The 17,178-nt window shown below is 43.6% G+C and overlaps 1 non-coding gene across 1 annotated transcript; it reads right to left on the bottom strand.

Moving 5' to 3' along the window:
* Positions 1-1,336: 1,336 nt before the first annotated feature.
* On the bottom strand, positions 1,337-1,411 carry Trnat-ugu (transfer RNA threonine (anticodon UGU)). Its single transcript has one exon. It is a non-coding gene; the product is annotated as a tRNA-Thr (tRNA).
* Between the last annotated feature and the right edge of the window lie 15,767 nt (positions 1,412-17,178).

The raw sequence follows: 17,178 nt of genomic DNA, 5'->3' as shown, positions 1-17,178 counted from the left end.
CGACAAATACACTGAAATGACACCTTATGGACGAACCAGACGGGCAACCACTGGAGATGAAGTCGAACGCAGACTCTGACAATAATAGTTCATAACTAAGGAGTGACTCAGTGGAAGAAGAATGTAGCGAACAACATCACATTATAACTGACAGGTTGACGCCCAAAGCCACACAGAGGACATCAAGAAGAAACGTCTGTAAATTACAATTAGCTACAACAATGTCAGGCTGTGCGCTCAGCAGGAACGTTAAAACTGTAATAACTGTAGTGTATAGCCGCGCAGGATTAGCCGAACGGTCTAAGGCGCTGCGGTCTTGGACTGTGCTGCTGGCCCCGGCGGAGGTTCGAGTCTTCCCTCGGACATGGGTGTGTGTGTTTGTCCCTAGGATAATTTAGATTAAGTAGTGTGTAAGCTTAGGGGCTGATGACCTTGGCAGTTAAGTCCCATAAGATTTCACACACATTTGAGTAATTTTTGTAGTGTATAAACAGTACCAATAGGTATGAAACAGATGTCAGTTAGGCCATGGATGCAGAAGTCGTATAAGAGCTCGGTTATCCCTAAGTGGAAATGAAATACACTAACTACACTCATAGAGTAATATCAATATAGAGGTGACAAAAGTCATGAGATAACGATGTGGAGATGTGCAGTTGGCGGTAATACGCGTGCACAATGTAAAAGGGAAGTGCCTTAGCGGAGGTGTAAATAGAACTCGGCCGACTCATGTGAAAATATTTATGACGTGATTATGGACGTACGATGGGAATTAAGTCTCTGAACGCAGTATGGTAGTTGGAACTAGAGGCATGGGATATTTCATTTCTGAAAGCGTTAGAGAATAAAAAATTCCGAGATCGACAGTGTCTCTCAACAGCGTGAAGAGAATGTCAGGAATTACATCTCATCCCGGACATCGCAGTGGCCAACAGCCTTCACTTACCTCCCGAGAGCAGTGGCGCTGCTTAGAATTGTAAGTGCCAACAGACAAGCAACATTGCGTGAAAAGAAACGCATAAATCAATGTGGGAAATAAGACGAACGTGTCCGTTAGGAATCTGTGGCGAAATTTGGTGTTAATGATGGTAATGGATTACGGTAGAAGACAAGCGACGCTAGTGCCTTTGTTAACAGCACGACATCGCTTCCAGTGCCCCTCCTTGTCTCGTGGCCATATCAGTTGCATCCTATACGATTCTAAGACAGTGGCCTGGTTAAATGAGTCCAGATTTCACTTCGTAACAGCTGTTGACAGGATGAAATGATGATTGAATTAAGACTCTAAGCTGTCGACAGGCGTTGATATACATCAACGGGGACAGTTGAAAATTTGCGCCCTGGCCGGGACTCGAACCCGGGATCTCCTACTTACATGGCAGACACTCTATCCATCTGAGCCACCGAGGGCACAAAGGATAGTGCGACTTCAGGGATTTATCCCTTGCACGCTCCCGTGAGACCCACATTCCCAACTTAATGTCCACGCACTATATTCCTGGTGCTCCCACCCATTAGACTCATTACTCGCGGCACACAATCTTACCGAGTCCCGTAGGAGTTCGGGCACTGCGTGTGCATCCAGCACAGAAGAAGGTCAATGGCCGGTTAGCCTTAACTATATGAAGATGGTATCTGTTCTTTCGGACATGTCCGAAGGAACGGGTAACATCTTCATATACATGCTGGTGGTAGGGTTGGAGAGAGGCACAGACCCCACGAAGCCACAAACCAAAATTGTCAACAAGGTGATGTGCAAGCAGGTAGTCCTCTGGGCCAACAGAACCAATCACTGAGTGCAAATAATTATTTTCGGCTACTTGGAGAGCATTTCCAGCCATTCATATCCTTCATGTTCGCTAACAACGACGGAATTTTTATGGATAACAACGCACTTTCGCGACCAGTTTTGTCATAGGGCTACAGTTGTTTGCGACTGGTTTGAAAAACAGTCTGGACAGTTCGAGATAATGATTTGGCCACCCGGATCGCCCTACGTGAATCCCATCGAACATTTATGAGACACAATCGCAAAGTCAATTCGTGTACTATATCCTGCACCGGTAGCAGTTTCGCAATTATGAACTGATTTGGAGGCAACATGGCTCAATATTTCTGCAGGTGACGTCCAACAGCTTGTTGATTCTACGCCACGTAGAGGTGGTGCATCGCCAGACACGATGTTAGGAGGTATACCATGACTTTTGCCACCTCATTGTAAGATGTTAGATGAGCTCTCGATAGGCTGAATTGGCCGTCACAATGTCTACTTCGGTTGGACATCTCGTAAATCAGATACGAGGGTTATTCGCAAAGTAAGGAAAGATCGGTAGTGAAATGAAAAATGCAGTGAAAATCTGATGAGGCTTTGCACAGATGTGTTGGGCACTGGGTCTAGTAGACCTGTCGATCGCATCATGTCGCTCTTTTCAGTTCTGAGCTCACAGTGAAAACGTGAAGATGGCTAGAAATTAGCGCCTCCCGCCAAGTATGAAGGCCCGGCGAAAGATTTCGCCTGAAGTTATGCAATCCACATAACATAACTATCGTGCGGTTCGTTCTACACGACAATTCTCGGCCGCACTCTGCAGGGGCAATGAAGATGCTTCTGCAGCGTTTTCGATGGGAAGTGTTTGATCACCCACAATACAACCCGTTCATCTCTGCTCAAATGAACTGCTGGCTATGAAGACAATATTTTGACACAGAGTTGCAGTCCAGAGTAGAAAATAGTCGAAAAGCACTCGCGGCTGTCTTTTATAACGAAGGAATTGAATAGTTGGCACAACGCTGCGACAGATGTCTAAGTCTGAGCGGCGACTGTGTAGAGACGTAGCTGGAAGGTGGAGCTAACTGTTGGAAATAAAAAAGTTTTGATTTTCACTGTGGTTTCCATTTCACGACTTACTTTCCGAATAGCCCTCGTAGTATCCCCATAGACTGACATGTTAATAGAAACTGTCACTCAACAGGAATCATATAGTAAAAGACGGCAATAGCAAATGAGTTTTGGTTGTTGGCTCTCACAAAATATTGTAAAACGGGATAATAAATCTAATCAAATCGAAGAACAGCTAATATTAACACCAATTTATTATAATATTCTCTGTCACACATGAACACTAAAGTAATGACAGAATAATATTGTGATCATTAAAGATCAGAGAATCCAAAAGTTGAAATTTACAGACAGAACAAATTTAAACTAACAGTTGGAAAGTTTTGGTACATCTGTGGCATGGATTAATTGGATATCATCTCTACAGTCATATACGAAAAGACAAAACCGCTCTAATTCAGTCAATAGGGCGTATGACTACAAGATGCAAATAACTTAGCTGTCCTGCGCATGAATAAGTCTACGCTCACCAAAGAGCATTAATTACAGAAATCGTGGAACCTACTCAACCGTAAAAAAACCTACAAACAGTTAATAACTTTAACTTTCCCACTTTCCCAGGCTTCGATTTCTCACCGTCCTCTGCATACTGGAAAGTGGGAAGCTGCATGTGATATGCACGTCTGACCAAGACGACGTATCGTTCTCTGAGTGCTGTAGCATAGCTGTCAAAAACTATCTCGTACCTGCGTCCTAACCTCGAATGTACACTACTGTCGTTTAAGATCGAACGTCCTCTTCTGAGTCTCACCTTCGAATTTCCTCTCAACAGAATTTCCCGCTCTTTGCTGTCTGCAAAGTCCGTGAAATTCTCGTTCGCCGATGAAAAAGCTGCGCTAAGCGCTGTGCGTTGATATTATAATGAAAACTGTTCCCGCTATTTTCTAAACGCTTGGCTGTTGACCCCGCGCGAAGTCAGCGCACTACAGCTACAATGAGCCGGAACATCTAAGCGAAACACAAGTGCAGTCGCTCCCACGATACAATATTGGTATCTAAAACCGGGCATCCACTCCGCTGTCTTCTAGGAAACGGGCAGTCGGAGAAAAATACGTTACTTCGGCCTGTGCTTCGATCGGATGGCTCAAATCGTTGTTGTTGCTGTTGTGGTCTTCAGTCCTGAGACTGGTTTGATGCAGCTCTCCATGCTACTCTATCCTGTGCAAGCCTCTTCATCTCCCAGTACCTACTGCAACCTACATCCTTCTGAATCTGCTTAGTGTGATCATCTCTTGGTCTCCCTCTACGATTTTTACCCTCCACGCTGCCCTCCAATACTAAACTCCTGGAAATGGAAAAAAGAACACATTGACACCGGTGTGTCAGACCCACCATACTTGCTCCGGACACTGCGAGAGGGCTGTGCAAGCAATGATCACACGCACGGCACAGCGGACACACCAGGAACCGCGGTGTTGGCCGTCGAATGGCGCTAGCTGCGCAGCATTTGTGCACCGCCGCCGTCAGTGTCAGCCAGTTTGCCGTGGCATACGGAGCTCCATCGCAGTCTTTAACACTGGTAGCATGCCGCGACAGCGTGGACGTGAACCGTATGTGCAGTTGACGGACTTTGAGCGAGGGCGTATAGTGGGCATGCGGGAGGCCGGGTGGACGTACCGCCGAAATGCTCAACACGTGGGGCGTGAGGTCTCCACAGTACATCGATGTTGTCGCCAGTGGTCGGCGGAAGGTGAACGTGCCCGTCGACCTGGGACCGGACCGCAGCGACGCACGGATGCGCGCCAAGACCGTAGGATCCTACGCAGTGCCGTAGGGGACCGCACCGCCACTTCCCAGCAAATTAGGGACACTGTGGCACCTGGGGTATCGGGGAGGACCATTCGCAACCGTCTCCATGAAGCTGGGCTACGGTCCCGCACACCGTTAGGCCGTCTTCCGCTCGCGTCCCAACATCGTGCAGCCCGCCTCCAGTGGTGTCGCGACAGGCGTGAATGGAGGGACGAATGGAGACGTGTCGTCTTCAGCGATGAGAGTCGCTTCTGTCTTGGTGCCAATGATGGTCGTATGCGTGTTTGGCGCCGTGCAGGTGAGCGCCAAAATCAGGACTGCATACGACCGAGGCACACAGGGCCAACACCCGGCATCATGGTGTGGGGAGCGATCCCCTACACTGGCCGTACACCACTGGTGATCGTCGAGGGGACACTGAATAGTGCACGGTACATCCAAACCGTCATCGAACGCATCGTTCTACCATTCCTAGACCGGCAAGGGAACTTGCTGTTCCAACAGGACAATGGACGTCCGCATGTATCCCGTGCCACCCAACGTGCTCTAGAAGGTGTAAGTCAACTACCCTGGCCAGCAAGATCTCCGGATCTGTCCCTCATTGAGCATGTTGAGGACTGGATGAAGCGTCGTCTCACGCGGTCTGCACGTCCAGCACGAACGCTGGTCCAACTGAGGCGCCAGGTGGAAATGGCATGGCAAGCCGTTCCACAGGACTACATCCAGCATCTCTACGATCGTCTCCATGGGAGAATAGCAGCCTGCATTGCTGCGAAAGGTGGATATACACTGTACTAGTGCCGACATTGTGCATGCTCTGTTGCCTGTGTCTATGTGCCTGTGGTTCTGTCAGTGTGATCATGTGATGTATCTGACCCCAGGAATGTGTCAATAAAGTTTCCCCTTCCTGGGACAATGAATTCACGGTGTTCTTATTTCAATTTCCAGGAGTGTAAATTGGTGATCCCTTGATGCCTCAGAACATGTCCTACCAACCGATCCCTTCTTCTGGTCAAGTTGTGCCACAAACTTCTCTTCTCCCCAATCCTATTCAATACTTCCTCATTAGTTATGTGGTCTACCCATCTAATCTTCAGCATTCTTCTGTAGCACCACATTTCGAAAGCTTCTATTCTCTTGTTGTCCAAACTATTTATCGTCCATGTTTCACTTCCATACATGGCTACACTCCATACAAATACTTTCAGAAATGACTTCCTGACACTTAAATCTATACTCGATGTTAACAAATTTCTCTTCTTCAGAAACGCTTTCCTTGCCATTGCCAGTCTACGTTTTATATCCTCTCTACTTCGACCATCATCAGTTATTTTGCTCCCCAAATAGCAAAACTCCTTTACTACTTTAAGTGTCTCATTTCCTAATCTAATTCCCTCAGCATCACCCGACTTAATTCGACTACATTCCATTATCCTCGTTTTGCTTTTGTTGAAAAACGGCAATATTCTGCACTGTGCTACGTTTTCTCCATAGCTCAGTATACAACTTCTTTAGTTAAAACTTGGACTCCATGCCTCGCAGAACGTGACTAGAGAAAAAGCGTATGAACTCCGACACCAACCCGCCTGCCATGATAATGCTTGCTTGGGCCGTGGCTTCTTTCGGCGAACGTACCCTATGCATCACCTTGGCCGGCCACGCTCCACTGTAGGCACTGCGTGACAGTCAAGTCACTGTCCTAGGTCTCCACTCTCCTCTCGGCTAGTGACGAGTCAGCAAAATTGTGCAACTACAGAAACATGTAAGATACAAACTACCACCATATTAGAGCAAATGTTTAGACAGAAGTTATTGGTTTAATCCTTGAAATCTCTGTTCTTACTCGCAATCGTCTTATCGTATTTATTGGCAGGAGAATGACAACGTATCTAACGCTCAGATTCCATAAGTTTACAGTTTTCTCACAATCAGTGATTCACTACCATACAGTTCAGTGCTCCAAACATTCCGCAAAATTAGGGGTGATTGAGCCATGTCGGTCCGTTCTATGTCTTTACATCTTTGCCTGCTGGCATGAGCCGTCCGTTTCTAGTCGCCGGATGGTGCTTTGGAAGCCTGTTAGTTGAGTCTTGATTATAGTTACTAGGACCAGCTTGTTGACCACATCGGCGATCAGTAGGTCACAGGCAGCGAGAAAGAGACAAGAGGCACATGTGGCGTACGGTGAGCTGTTCAGGAAGCTTACGGCCGTATGGTTGTCTAAGCGGACGGTGTTCGATAGAGTGGTGTTGGTCGTCAATACTTAGGACCAATGTCGACGCAGCGGGTTTATCCTGGATTAACCAGGCAACCCCATGAACCATGGACCTTGCCGTGGGTGGGGAGGCTTACGTGCCTCAGCGATACAGATAGCCGTACCGTAGGTGCAATCACAACGGAGGGGTATCTGTTGAGAGGCCAGACAAACGTGTGGTTCCTGAAGAGGGGCAGCAGCCTTTTCAGTAGTTGCAAGGGCAACAGTCTGGATGATTGACTGATCTGGCCTTGTAACAATAACCAAAACGGCCTTGCTGTACTGGTACTGCGAACGGCTGAAAGCAAGGGGAAACTACAGCCGTAATTTTTCCTGAGGGCATGCAGCTTTGCTGTATGATTACATGATGATGGCGTCCTCTTGGGTAAAATATTCCGGAGGTAAAATAGTCCCCCATTCGGATCTCCGGGCGGGGACTACTCAAGAGGATGTCGTTATCAGGAGAAAGAAAACTGGCGTTCTACGGATCGGAGCGTGGAATGTCAGATCCCTTAATCGGGCAGGTAGGTTAGAAAATTTAAAAAGGGAAATGGATAGGTTGAAGTTAGATATAGTGGGAATTAGTGAAGTTCGGTGGCAGGAGGAACAAGACTTCTGGTCAGGTGACTACAGGGTTATAAACACAAAATCAAATAGGGGTAATGCAGGTGTAGGTTTAATAATGAATAGGAAAATTGGAATGCGGGTAAGCTACTACAAACAGCATAGTGAACGCATTATTGTGGCCAAGATAGATACGAAGCCCATGCCTACTACAGTAGTACAAGTTTATATGCCAACTAGCTCTGCAGATGACGAAGAAATTGAAGAAACGTATGATGAAATAAAAGAAATTATTCAGATTGTGAAGGGAGACGAAAATTTAATAGTCATGGGTGACTGGAATTCGAGTGTAGGAAAAGGGAGAGAAGGAAACATAGTAGGTGAATATGGATTGGGGGACAGAAATGAAAGAGGAAGCCGCCTGGTAGAATTTTGCACAGAGCACAACATAATCATAGCTAACACTTGGTTTAAGAATCATGAAAGAATGCTGTATACATGGAAGAACCCTGGAGATACTAAAAGGTATCAGATAGATTATATAATGGTAAGACAGAGATTTAGGAACCAGGTTTTAAATTGTAAGACATTTCCAGGGGCAGATGTGGACTCTGACCACAATCTATTGGTTATGACCTGTAGATTAAAACTGAAGAAACTGCAAAAAGGTGGGAATTTAAGGAGATGGGACCTGGATAAACTAAAAGAACCAGAGGTTGTACAGAGATTCACGGAGAGCATAAGGGAGCAATTGACAGGAATGGGGGAAATAAATACAGTAGAAGAAGAATGGGTAGCTTTGAGGGGTGAAGTAGTGAAGGCAGCAGAGGATCAAGTAGGTAAAAAGACGAGGGCTAGTAGAAATCCTTGGGTAACAGAAGAAATATTGAATTTAATTGATGAAAGGAGAAAATATAAAAATGCAGTAAGTGAAACAGGCAAAAAGGAATACAAACGTCTCAAAAATGAGATCGACAGGAAGTGCAAAATGGCTAAGCAGGGATGGCTAGAGGACAAATGTAAGGATGTAGAGGCCTATCTCACTAGGGGTAAGATAGATACCGCCTACAGGAAAATTAAAGAGACCTTTGGAGAACGACTTGTATGAATATCAAGAGCTCAGATGGAAACCCAGTTCTAAGCAAAGAAGGGAAAGCAGAAAGGTGGAAGGAGTATATAGAGGGTCTATACAAGGGCGATGTATTTGAGGACAATATTATGGAAATGGAAGAGGATGTAGATGAAGATGAAATGGGAGATATGATACTGCGTGAAGAGTTTGACAGAGCACTGAAAGACCTGAGTCGAAACAAGGCCCCCGGAGTAGACAATATTCCGTTGGAACTACTGACGGCCGTGGGAGTGCCAGTCCTGACAAAACTCTACCATCTGGCGAGCAAGATGTATGAAACAGGCGAAATACCCACTTCAAGAAGAATATAATAATTCCAATCCCAAAGAAAGCAGGTGTTGACAGATGTGAAAATTACCGAACTATCAGCTTAATAAGTCACAGCTGCAAAATACTAACACGAATTCTTTACAGACGAATGGAAAAACTAGTAGAAGCCAACCTCGGGGAAGATCAGTTTGGATTCCGTAGAAACACTGGAACACGTGAGGCAATACTGACCTTACGACTTATCTTAGAAGAAAGATTAAGGAAAGGCAAACCTACCTTTCTAGCATTTGTAGACTTAGAGAAAGCTTATGACAATGTTGACTGGAATACTCTCTTTCAAATTCTAAAGGTGGCAGGGGTAAAATACAGGGAGCGAAAGGCTATTTACAATTTGTACAGAAACCAGATGGCAGTTATAAGAGTCGAGGGACATGAAAGGGAAGCAGTGGTTGGGAAGGGAGTAAGACAGGGTTGTAGCCTCTCCCCGATGTTGTTCAATCTGTATATTGAGCAAGCAGTAAAGGAAACAAAAGAAAAATTCGGAGTAGGTATTAAAATTCATGGAGAAGAAATAAAAACTTTGAGGTTCGCCGATGACATTGTAATTCTGTCAGAGACAGCAAAGGACTTGGAAGAGCATTTGATTGGAATGGACAGTGTCTTGAAAGGAGGATATAAGATGAATATCAACAAAAGCAAAACAAGGATAATGGAATGTAGTTTAATTAAGTCGGGTGATGCTGAGGGAATTAGATTAGGAAATGAGGCACTTAAAGTAGTAAAGGAGTTTTGCTATTTGGGGAACAAAATAACTGATGATGGTCGAAGTAGAGAGGATATAAAATGTAGGCTGGCAATGGCAAGGAAAGCGTTTCTGAAGAAGAGAAATTTGTTAACATCCAGTATTGATTTAAGTGTCAGGAAGTCATTTCTGAAAGTATTTGTATGGAGTGTAGCCATGTATGGAAGTGAAACATGGACAATAAATAGTTTGGACAAGAAGAGAAGAGAAGCTTTCGAAATGTGGTGCTACAGAAGAATGCTGAAGATTAGATGGGTAGATCACATAACTAATGAGGAAGTATTGAATAGGATTGGGGAGAAGAGAAGTTTGTGGCACAACTTGACCAGAAGAAGGGATCGGTTGGTAGGACATGTTCTGAGGCATCAAGGGATCACCAGTTTAGTATTGGAGGGCAGCGTGGAGGGTAAAAATCGTAGAGGGAGACCAAGAGATGAATACACTAAGCAGATTCAGAAGGATGTAGGTTGCAGTAGGTACTGGGAGATGAAAAAGCTTGCACAGGATAGATTAACATGGAGAGCTGCATCAAACCAGTCTCAGGACTGAGGACCACAACAACACAACAACAACAGTTGCTGATGTGCGTGCTGCTCATTTTCTGGTGCCGTTTGTTCTGCCCTTTGTGGGTAAGGTACTTATTACGTGTTCTACACGTGTTCATATGCTGAAGTAGCTCCCGCCGCGCTGGATTGCGTGTGGTTCTCCATCACCCTGTCTCAGGTGTTAAATTCACCTTTTGGTGCGCCTCTTTGATATTATCTGATTGCCATATTTGTGTGTTTTAAAATTTCTCATAGTTACAAATTGTTCAATGTCTTCTTTTTTTGTCAGTTGCGCCTAAAATTGTCATACTTGCAAGGCCGACAAGTGAGCTAGTAACCACTGAGGTCGAAATTGAGTCTTATTTGCGTTGAAAGTTGTTGCTTTCCTGACTGATGTTCAAATGTTCAAACATTTGTGAATTCGTAAGGGACCAAACTGCTGAGGTCATCGGTCCCTTCACTTACACGCAACTAACTTATGCTAAGAACAACATACACACACACACACACACACACACACACACACACACACACACACAACACACATTCACACACACCCATGCCCGAGGGAGGACTCGAACCTTCGGCGGGAGCGGCCGCGCAATCCGTGACATGGGGCCTGAGACCGCGCGACCACTCCGCGTGGGTCCTGACTGATGTAGCGATTATAAAATTGCCTGCGGCTGTGCTATGCAAATGCCAGCGGCCCAGTGAACTTTGGCTCATTTTGGTAATGAAGTTGTATAACTCTGGTTAGATTTATTAATTAATTTATTTATTGTTTTAAACATAATAACTGTTGTAGTAGTTAGAGTTTTAGCCCTTAAGATTTGCCTCTTACCTTGTATGCCACTTAATTTAATATGCCTGAGTGCCTTGTGATTTCCTGATTATTACATTAAATTGTTGTATATTATTGTAAGATTAACCGGTTAATCCTTTCAGTATTATTGTAAAATTCTTGTTATACGTAAGAATAGCCCGTCCCCGTCCGTGTCGGCTGTGTTACGTGCGCCGCTTCCCGTCTCACCGTAGCCTCCGAGACGTTACGGTCTCCTGGCTTGCTGCGGCATTCAGCTGAGTTTCTATCTCGTAGCAAGCGGGCATTAATTTAACCAGTAAACCATCCTATTCAGACCTGAACTGACGTACCTGCCCCTTCCATGTTTTCCGTGTTGGAAGTTTAACGTGACAGTTTTAGTATTGGTGTAATGTTCAATTTGTTAAGTGGTATTTTACTATTTTTCCACGTCAGTATCCTAAATATGTCCAAGGGGCTTCTCTGATTGATCAAATGTTGGATTTTGGCGTTGATACCATACGTGTGTAAATTTCTGCTACTACACTTTTTTAAGTTATGCGCATTTATGTCAAGCAGTCTTTTGGCCAGCTAAATATTGGAATTGAATCTTTAGCATCATTGCTCTCATTGTTTGCCCACCGCTAAGTGAATTTTTTTAGACATACTTGATTATACTACTTTGTTGTTAGTCCTTCCTAATTTGGTGCTTTTAACTCGTTTAAGTTAATTGATTAATCATCTATTGGTTCAACTGAAGGAATTTTGGAATAATTACCTGAATAATTTGTATTTTATCAGTATTTTTGGTACCTGTGTAATAAAAGATTGTTGTTTTGAAAAGTTACAATGACTTGTGATAAAAGACCTGCATTTTTCCCATTTTCTTCTAGTTATTTTCTCACCCTGAGGCGTCCATTGGCATTTCAGTGATGCCTGATACTAGTGGACCTACATGGACAAATTCTGCATAGGAATCGAATCTTTACCCACGTTAGTCTACTTTTTACGCCCTAGTTGCTTCATCCAACATGTGTTATTTTGCTTTCAAGGCAGCAGAATCTCGTCACTTCGTCTACTTCGTGATCTCCAGTTCTGTTGTTCTCATTTCTGCTGCTTCTCATTACTTTTCTCTTTTTCCGGTTTACTTTCAATCCACAGTATGTACTCATTACACTGATCACTCCGATTAACAGGTACTTATCACTCCATTTAACACGTCCTGCAGTTTTTCGTGATTCTCACTGGGGATGGTAGTGTCATCATCGATTCTTATCACTGATATCCATCCATCCTTAATCATACCCGTCAATCTATCTTTTATTTTCATCACTGCTTCTTCGATGTTCAGACAGAATAGGGCGATTGATTACAGCACAATCTGCAACCCTTTCTAATCTGGAGTCTCCTGTCTTTGTCTTCCATTCTTATTTTTCCCTCTTGGTTCTTGTACATGTTGTATATTACTCGCCGTGCGTCGTAGCTAACGCTTATTTTATTAGGTTTTGGAACATCTTGCACCATTTTACATTTCCGAACGCTTTTTATAGGCCGAAAAATCTTACGGACGCATCTCGACTTTTCTAGTCTTGCTGCCGCTATACAGGGTGAGGCAGCTAAGTCTTAACACCCCTTGTATCTCACCAATCGTAATAGATACAAAGAAGCTGTTTAGACAGTGAATTGCAGAGACAAGGGCTACTTGAATACATCAAATTTCATGTTTTTGCTATTTTGTATTACAGAGATATGAGGCTATCTTTGATTTCTTTAAATGGAATACTATGTTAAATTTTAGCGTAACGTGATGTGCTTACAAGACGGTTTAAAATATGTGTATATCATAATATTTAGGCGAATAGTTTTTGAGACACAGATATGTTCTCGTATCGTGTTCGTCCTTGGAAGCGGCGTTGTCCAATGCGACCTTTCCTTTTGTGTGGAGTACATGGTAAACGTCGGGAGTCCGTCCTTACATAAACACGCCCATTTACCCGACAATAGTAATACATACTGCGATATTTTGCGCAAAAATTAACTGATGGTGTCGTTCAAATATTATTCAGTTGTTTGACAACTGTGATACCAAAATAGCAGACAACATACAGTACTAAAATACTACAAGATGTTAATACATTTTAAGTAACAGAAACACAAATGTAAAAGAGGAGGCCCTTGTTGGTCACAATTACTTCGTACGTATTTGCTTTTTATTTGAAAATATTTACTGTTGATCACAATAGGAAGCAAATACCCACAAATATGCAAAATACATACTGTACTTGATACAAAACGTTAGTGAAGCGTATGCTCAAAATGCTTCCCGTCTGCTGCAATGCACATTTGTAGTCGCGGTTCGAATGATTTGTGAACGGCTACGAGGGTGTCATGTGAGATATCAGCGCACACTTCGATGGTACGTTGCTTCATATCGTCTGGCGTAGTTCGTATTTGAGCATACACTTTATGTTTGATTGCTCCCCACACAAGAAAATCAAGAGGGGTCAAATCAGGAGACTGGGCTGGCCACTTCACTTCAGCGCGTCGTCCTATTCAACAATCCGGGAACTTTTCATTTAACAGCTCTGTAGCCACACGGGAAGAGTGAGCAGGACATCCGTCATCTTGGAAGCACATGCACTGACGCGTAGTTAGTGGTAACTCTTCCAGCAAAATGGGCACAACGTTTCGAAGGAACAGTGCATAGTCACTGCCATTTAGTAGACCCGGAATGACGTACGGCCCGACAATGACATTTCCGACGATGCCTCACAACACGTTAACACTCCACGGTTGCTGATGCTGTTCTCTATTGACCAGCAATGCATATTATGCAAATTCACATTACCGCATTACCGTGGTTGGTGAAAGTCGCTTTATGAGTAAAAAGCACCCGTTGAAAAAAAGTTGGATCATCTTGTAGGCGCCGGCCGCGGTGGTCTAGCGGTTCTAGGCGCGCAGTCGGGAACCGCGCGACTGCTATGGTCGCAGGTTCGAATCCTGCCTCGGGCATGGATGTGTGTGATGTCCTTAGGTTAGTTAGGTTTAAGTAGTTCTAAGTTCTAGGGGACTGATGACCACAGATGTTAAGTCCCATAGTGCTCAGAGCCATTTGAACCTTTTTGAACCATCTTGTAGGCGCTGCAGAGCAGACCGGCAAAATTCCTGGCGCCGTTCGAAATCCACACCGGAGGGTGCTTGATGTAATGAGAGATGAAATGGGTGAAATACATGCCAGTGCAAAATGCGTAGAACACTTCTCTGACTTATACCACATTCCGAGGCGATACGTCGCGACGAAACAGTAGCGTCGTTATGCGCCAACGCTAGAACGCCCTCTTTATGTACCTTGCCAGTTGCAGTTTTCTGCCTTGTCCTCTGTATGGCGTTCCATGATCCTGATTCAAGTAGTTTCTTGCAAACACGTGCAAGAAGCTGGCGCGTAGGACTCTCACGATCAGGATATAGCTCTCCACTTCGCTTTATTGCTCTAACAGCATTTCTTCTGCTTTCACCATACACTAGAAGCATATCTAACTTTTCTTCGTTGGTGTACATGTCTGCTCCAAGAAACTGTGACGGAAATGCGATGTCACAGTACCCCAGCAGCACATTTATACCCTTCTCTCCAGCTACCTCATGCGTCACCTTGCGGCGTTATCGAGAAGCAGGAAAACAACGCCTTCCCTGTTAAGTTTCTCAGTGGTCAACAGGAAAGGTCGCATTGGACAACGCCTCTTCGAAGGACGAATACGATACGGGAACACGTATGTGCCTCAAAAACTATTCGCCTGAATATTATAATATAGACGTATTTGAAAACGTCTTTTTAAGGCCATCATGTAGCGCTAAAATTTAACATAGTGTTCCATTTAAAAAAACGAAAGATGGCCTCATACTCTGTAATAAAAAAAGGCACAAACATTAAATGTGATGTATTCAAGTAACCTCTGTCCCTGCAATTCACTGTCCAAACGGCATCTTTGTATCTATTACGTTTGGGGAGATACAAGGGGTGTTATGACTTAGCTGCCTCACCCTGTATAAATTGCAGAACTAAAGTCAAATGGATGGTCATCTAATAGATCCTCAATTTTCTTTTCCATTCTTCTCTATAGCATCCTTACTAGCAACATGAAAGTTAACGGGCAACTGCATTGAGTTAAGGAACACTTTTTTTGATGCGACTGAGTCTATCGCTGTGTAGCCAAACGTGGTGTGATGTAATTTTGACAATGCAGTACAAAAGCATAAGTATGAATGCTAGTACCTGGCTTGATAATAATCTACTTTATTTTGTACTTGAGCGTGAACCTAGGTGGCTGAACAACGCCGACCAATATATAGGCTCTCGTAGTGGTGGGTGGAGAAAAGTAACTCCGCTATTTAACTACAGATGACTTGACCTTCGTGCACGCATATGCTTCGAGCGTGACGAAATTAGAGCTCACTCTACACGCCTTTCTCGTGAATACGTTCACTGTAAAGTAGATAAGAATGTCTATACCACGATTTAATTGATCTGACTTCTGTTTAGCTTCTTTTTAGGATAATGCCAAAGTCTTGCGTGCGAGATACCTGTCGAGAATGAAGAGAATCTCCTGTCAACAATTCTCGCTGTCTGCGACTATTATTCCAACAACATCTCAGTTGTTCGACTGTATACAGCGAAAATTCTTATTTCCATATCATGCCTGTTCAGAATCTGCGGAATGGCGGTTTGAAGAACATTTGAACAAGTTTTTCTTATAATGAAAATTAATACAAAAACATATTCTATTATTTGTGTAATACGGTTACCAGTGAAATTTATATTTATTTTCTAACTTAAGTGTATGTGTTTCCTGCACATGCTGCTCTTATTCATGCGTATGTATATACAGCAAAACTGTGCATAAAGTTGTAGTCATAGTGTTTATGTAGATTCACTAGGGCATTGTAGCGTTAAACAGTATATATGACTGTATGTGTACACGTCTGAATATGAGCAGAATATATTAGAAACGTGTAGTGTTCTCTTACATTAAACGGAAAATAAATATAAATGTAGCTGGCAGCACTAAAACTCAATTAATTACTTCACACAATTACGTTCTCTGCAGTTAGTGACGACAGCATCAATTAAAATCTCTTACACTCGGAATTTTTATTGTTTACGGAAGGCCAATGATAATTCTCAAATTTTCACGTGTTACTTAAGATTTCTTTCGTTTCGCACAATATTCGTTGCTTTTCTTTCTCTGCTTCCCTTCCTTGTCTACGTTTTTGCTTGGGTGCTTTAAACGTCTTGAAGATGGCTTTGTGGACAAGGAATACTTTAACACGGCAACACAAAGGCTAGTTACTCAAATAATAGACTCGGAACACAATGTTATATAAATAGAAGTAAACACAAAAAACTAGTAATTATTGCTGAAGGATTAAACTGCAGGGGAGACATGAAAAAGTACAAAGCAAAAATAATAGTGGAAAAATTGCAGAAGAAGACGTTACCGAATTAAATAACTCCAGTATACCTACATATATTTTCCACAACGGCAAAAGCCCAATAAACATTGCATTCATAGGGGGACCAGCCATGGGCCATACATCAGCTCTCTGGACTGCACTGAAAAGCGCAAGAAAAAGAGGAAGAAGCATTTTCAAGAACAATAGACATCAGGAAAGTGAAAGCAAAAACAGGTGACGTAAAAAAACTGAAATGTTAATACAAAATTCGCGACTAGAGGAAGGAGCAGAAGCGACAGCAGAACTCCTAGGACAAGCCGCCAATCCCAGGTACAAACGACGAACGAAAAAATGGTTCGACACAGAGTGTTAGAAGCTGAGAAAAGATGTACTAGAAAGCCTACATGAACTAAAACGATGCGCAGAGAACCCTACACTCCTCAGGACTTAAGCCGAAAAACGATACGTTTAGAAGAAAATTCTAAAGGAAAGGAAGAAAACGTTTTGGGCAACAGAAGGAAGGAAACTAGTGGAGGAAGACACAAGAGACCCTTATGTTTTGCTATGCCACAGAAAACGAGCTGAAACACATTGCATCGATATGAAAGAATGGGAGACGCAGTTCGACAAGATACTAAACAAGGAAGGACTAAAAGTCAGACCATAGGGTAGACAGAACACGATGCCACAAAAAAGTCAGAATGGGTCCCATTGGC

The sequence above is a fragment of the Schistocerca serialis genome, chromosome 5 (genome assembly GCF_023864345.2).
Source record: "Schistocerca serialis cubense isolate TAMUIC-IGC-003099 chromosome 5, iqSchSeri2.2, whole genome shotgun sequence".
Taxonomy (NCBI): Eukaryota; Metazoa; Arthropoda; class Insecta; order Orthoptera; family Acrididae; genus Schistocerca; species Schistocerca serialis.
This window is presented reverse-complemented; position numbering and strand designations above follow the sequence as displayed.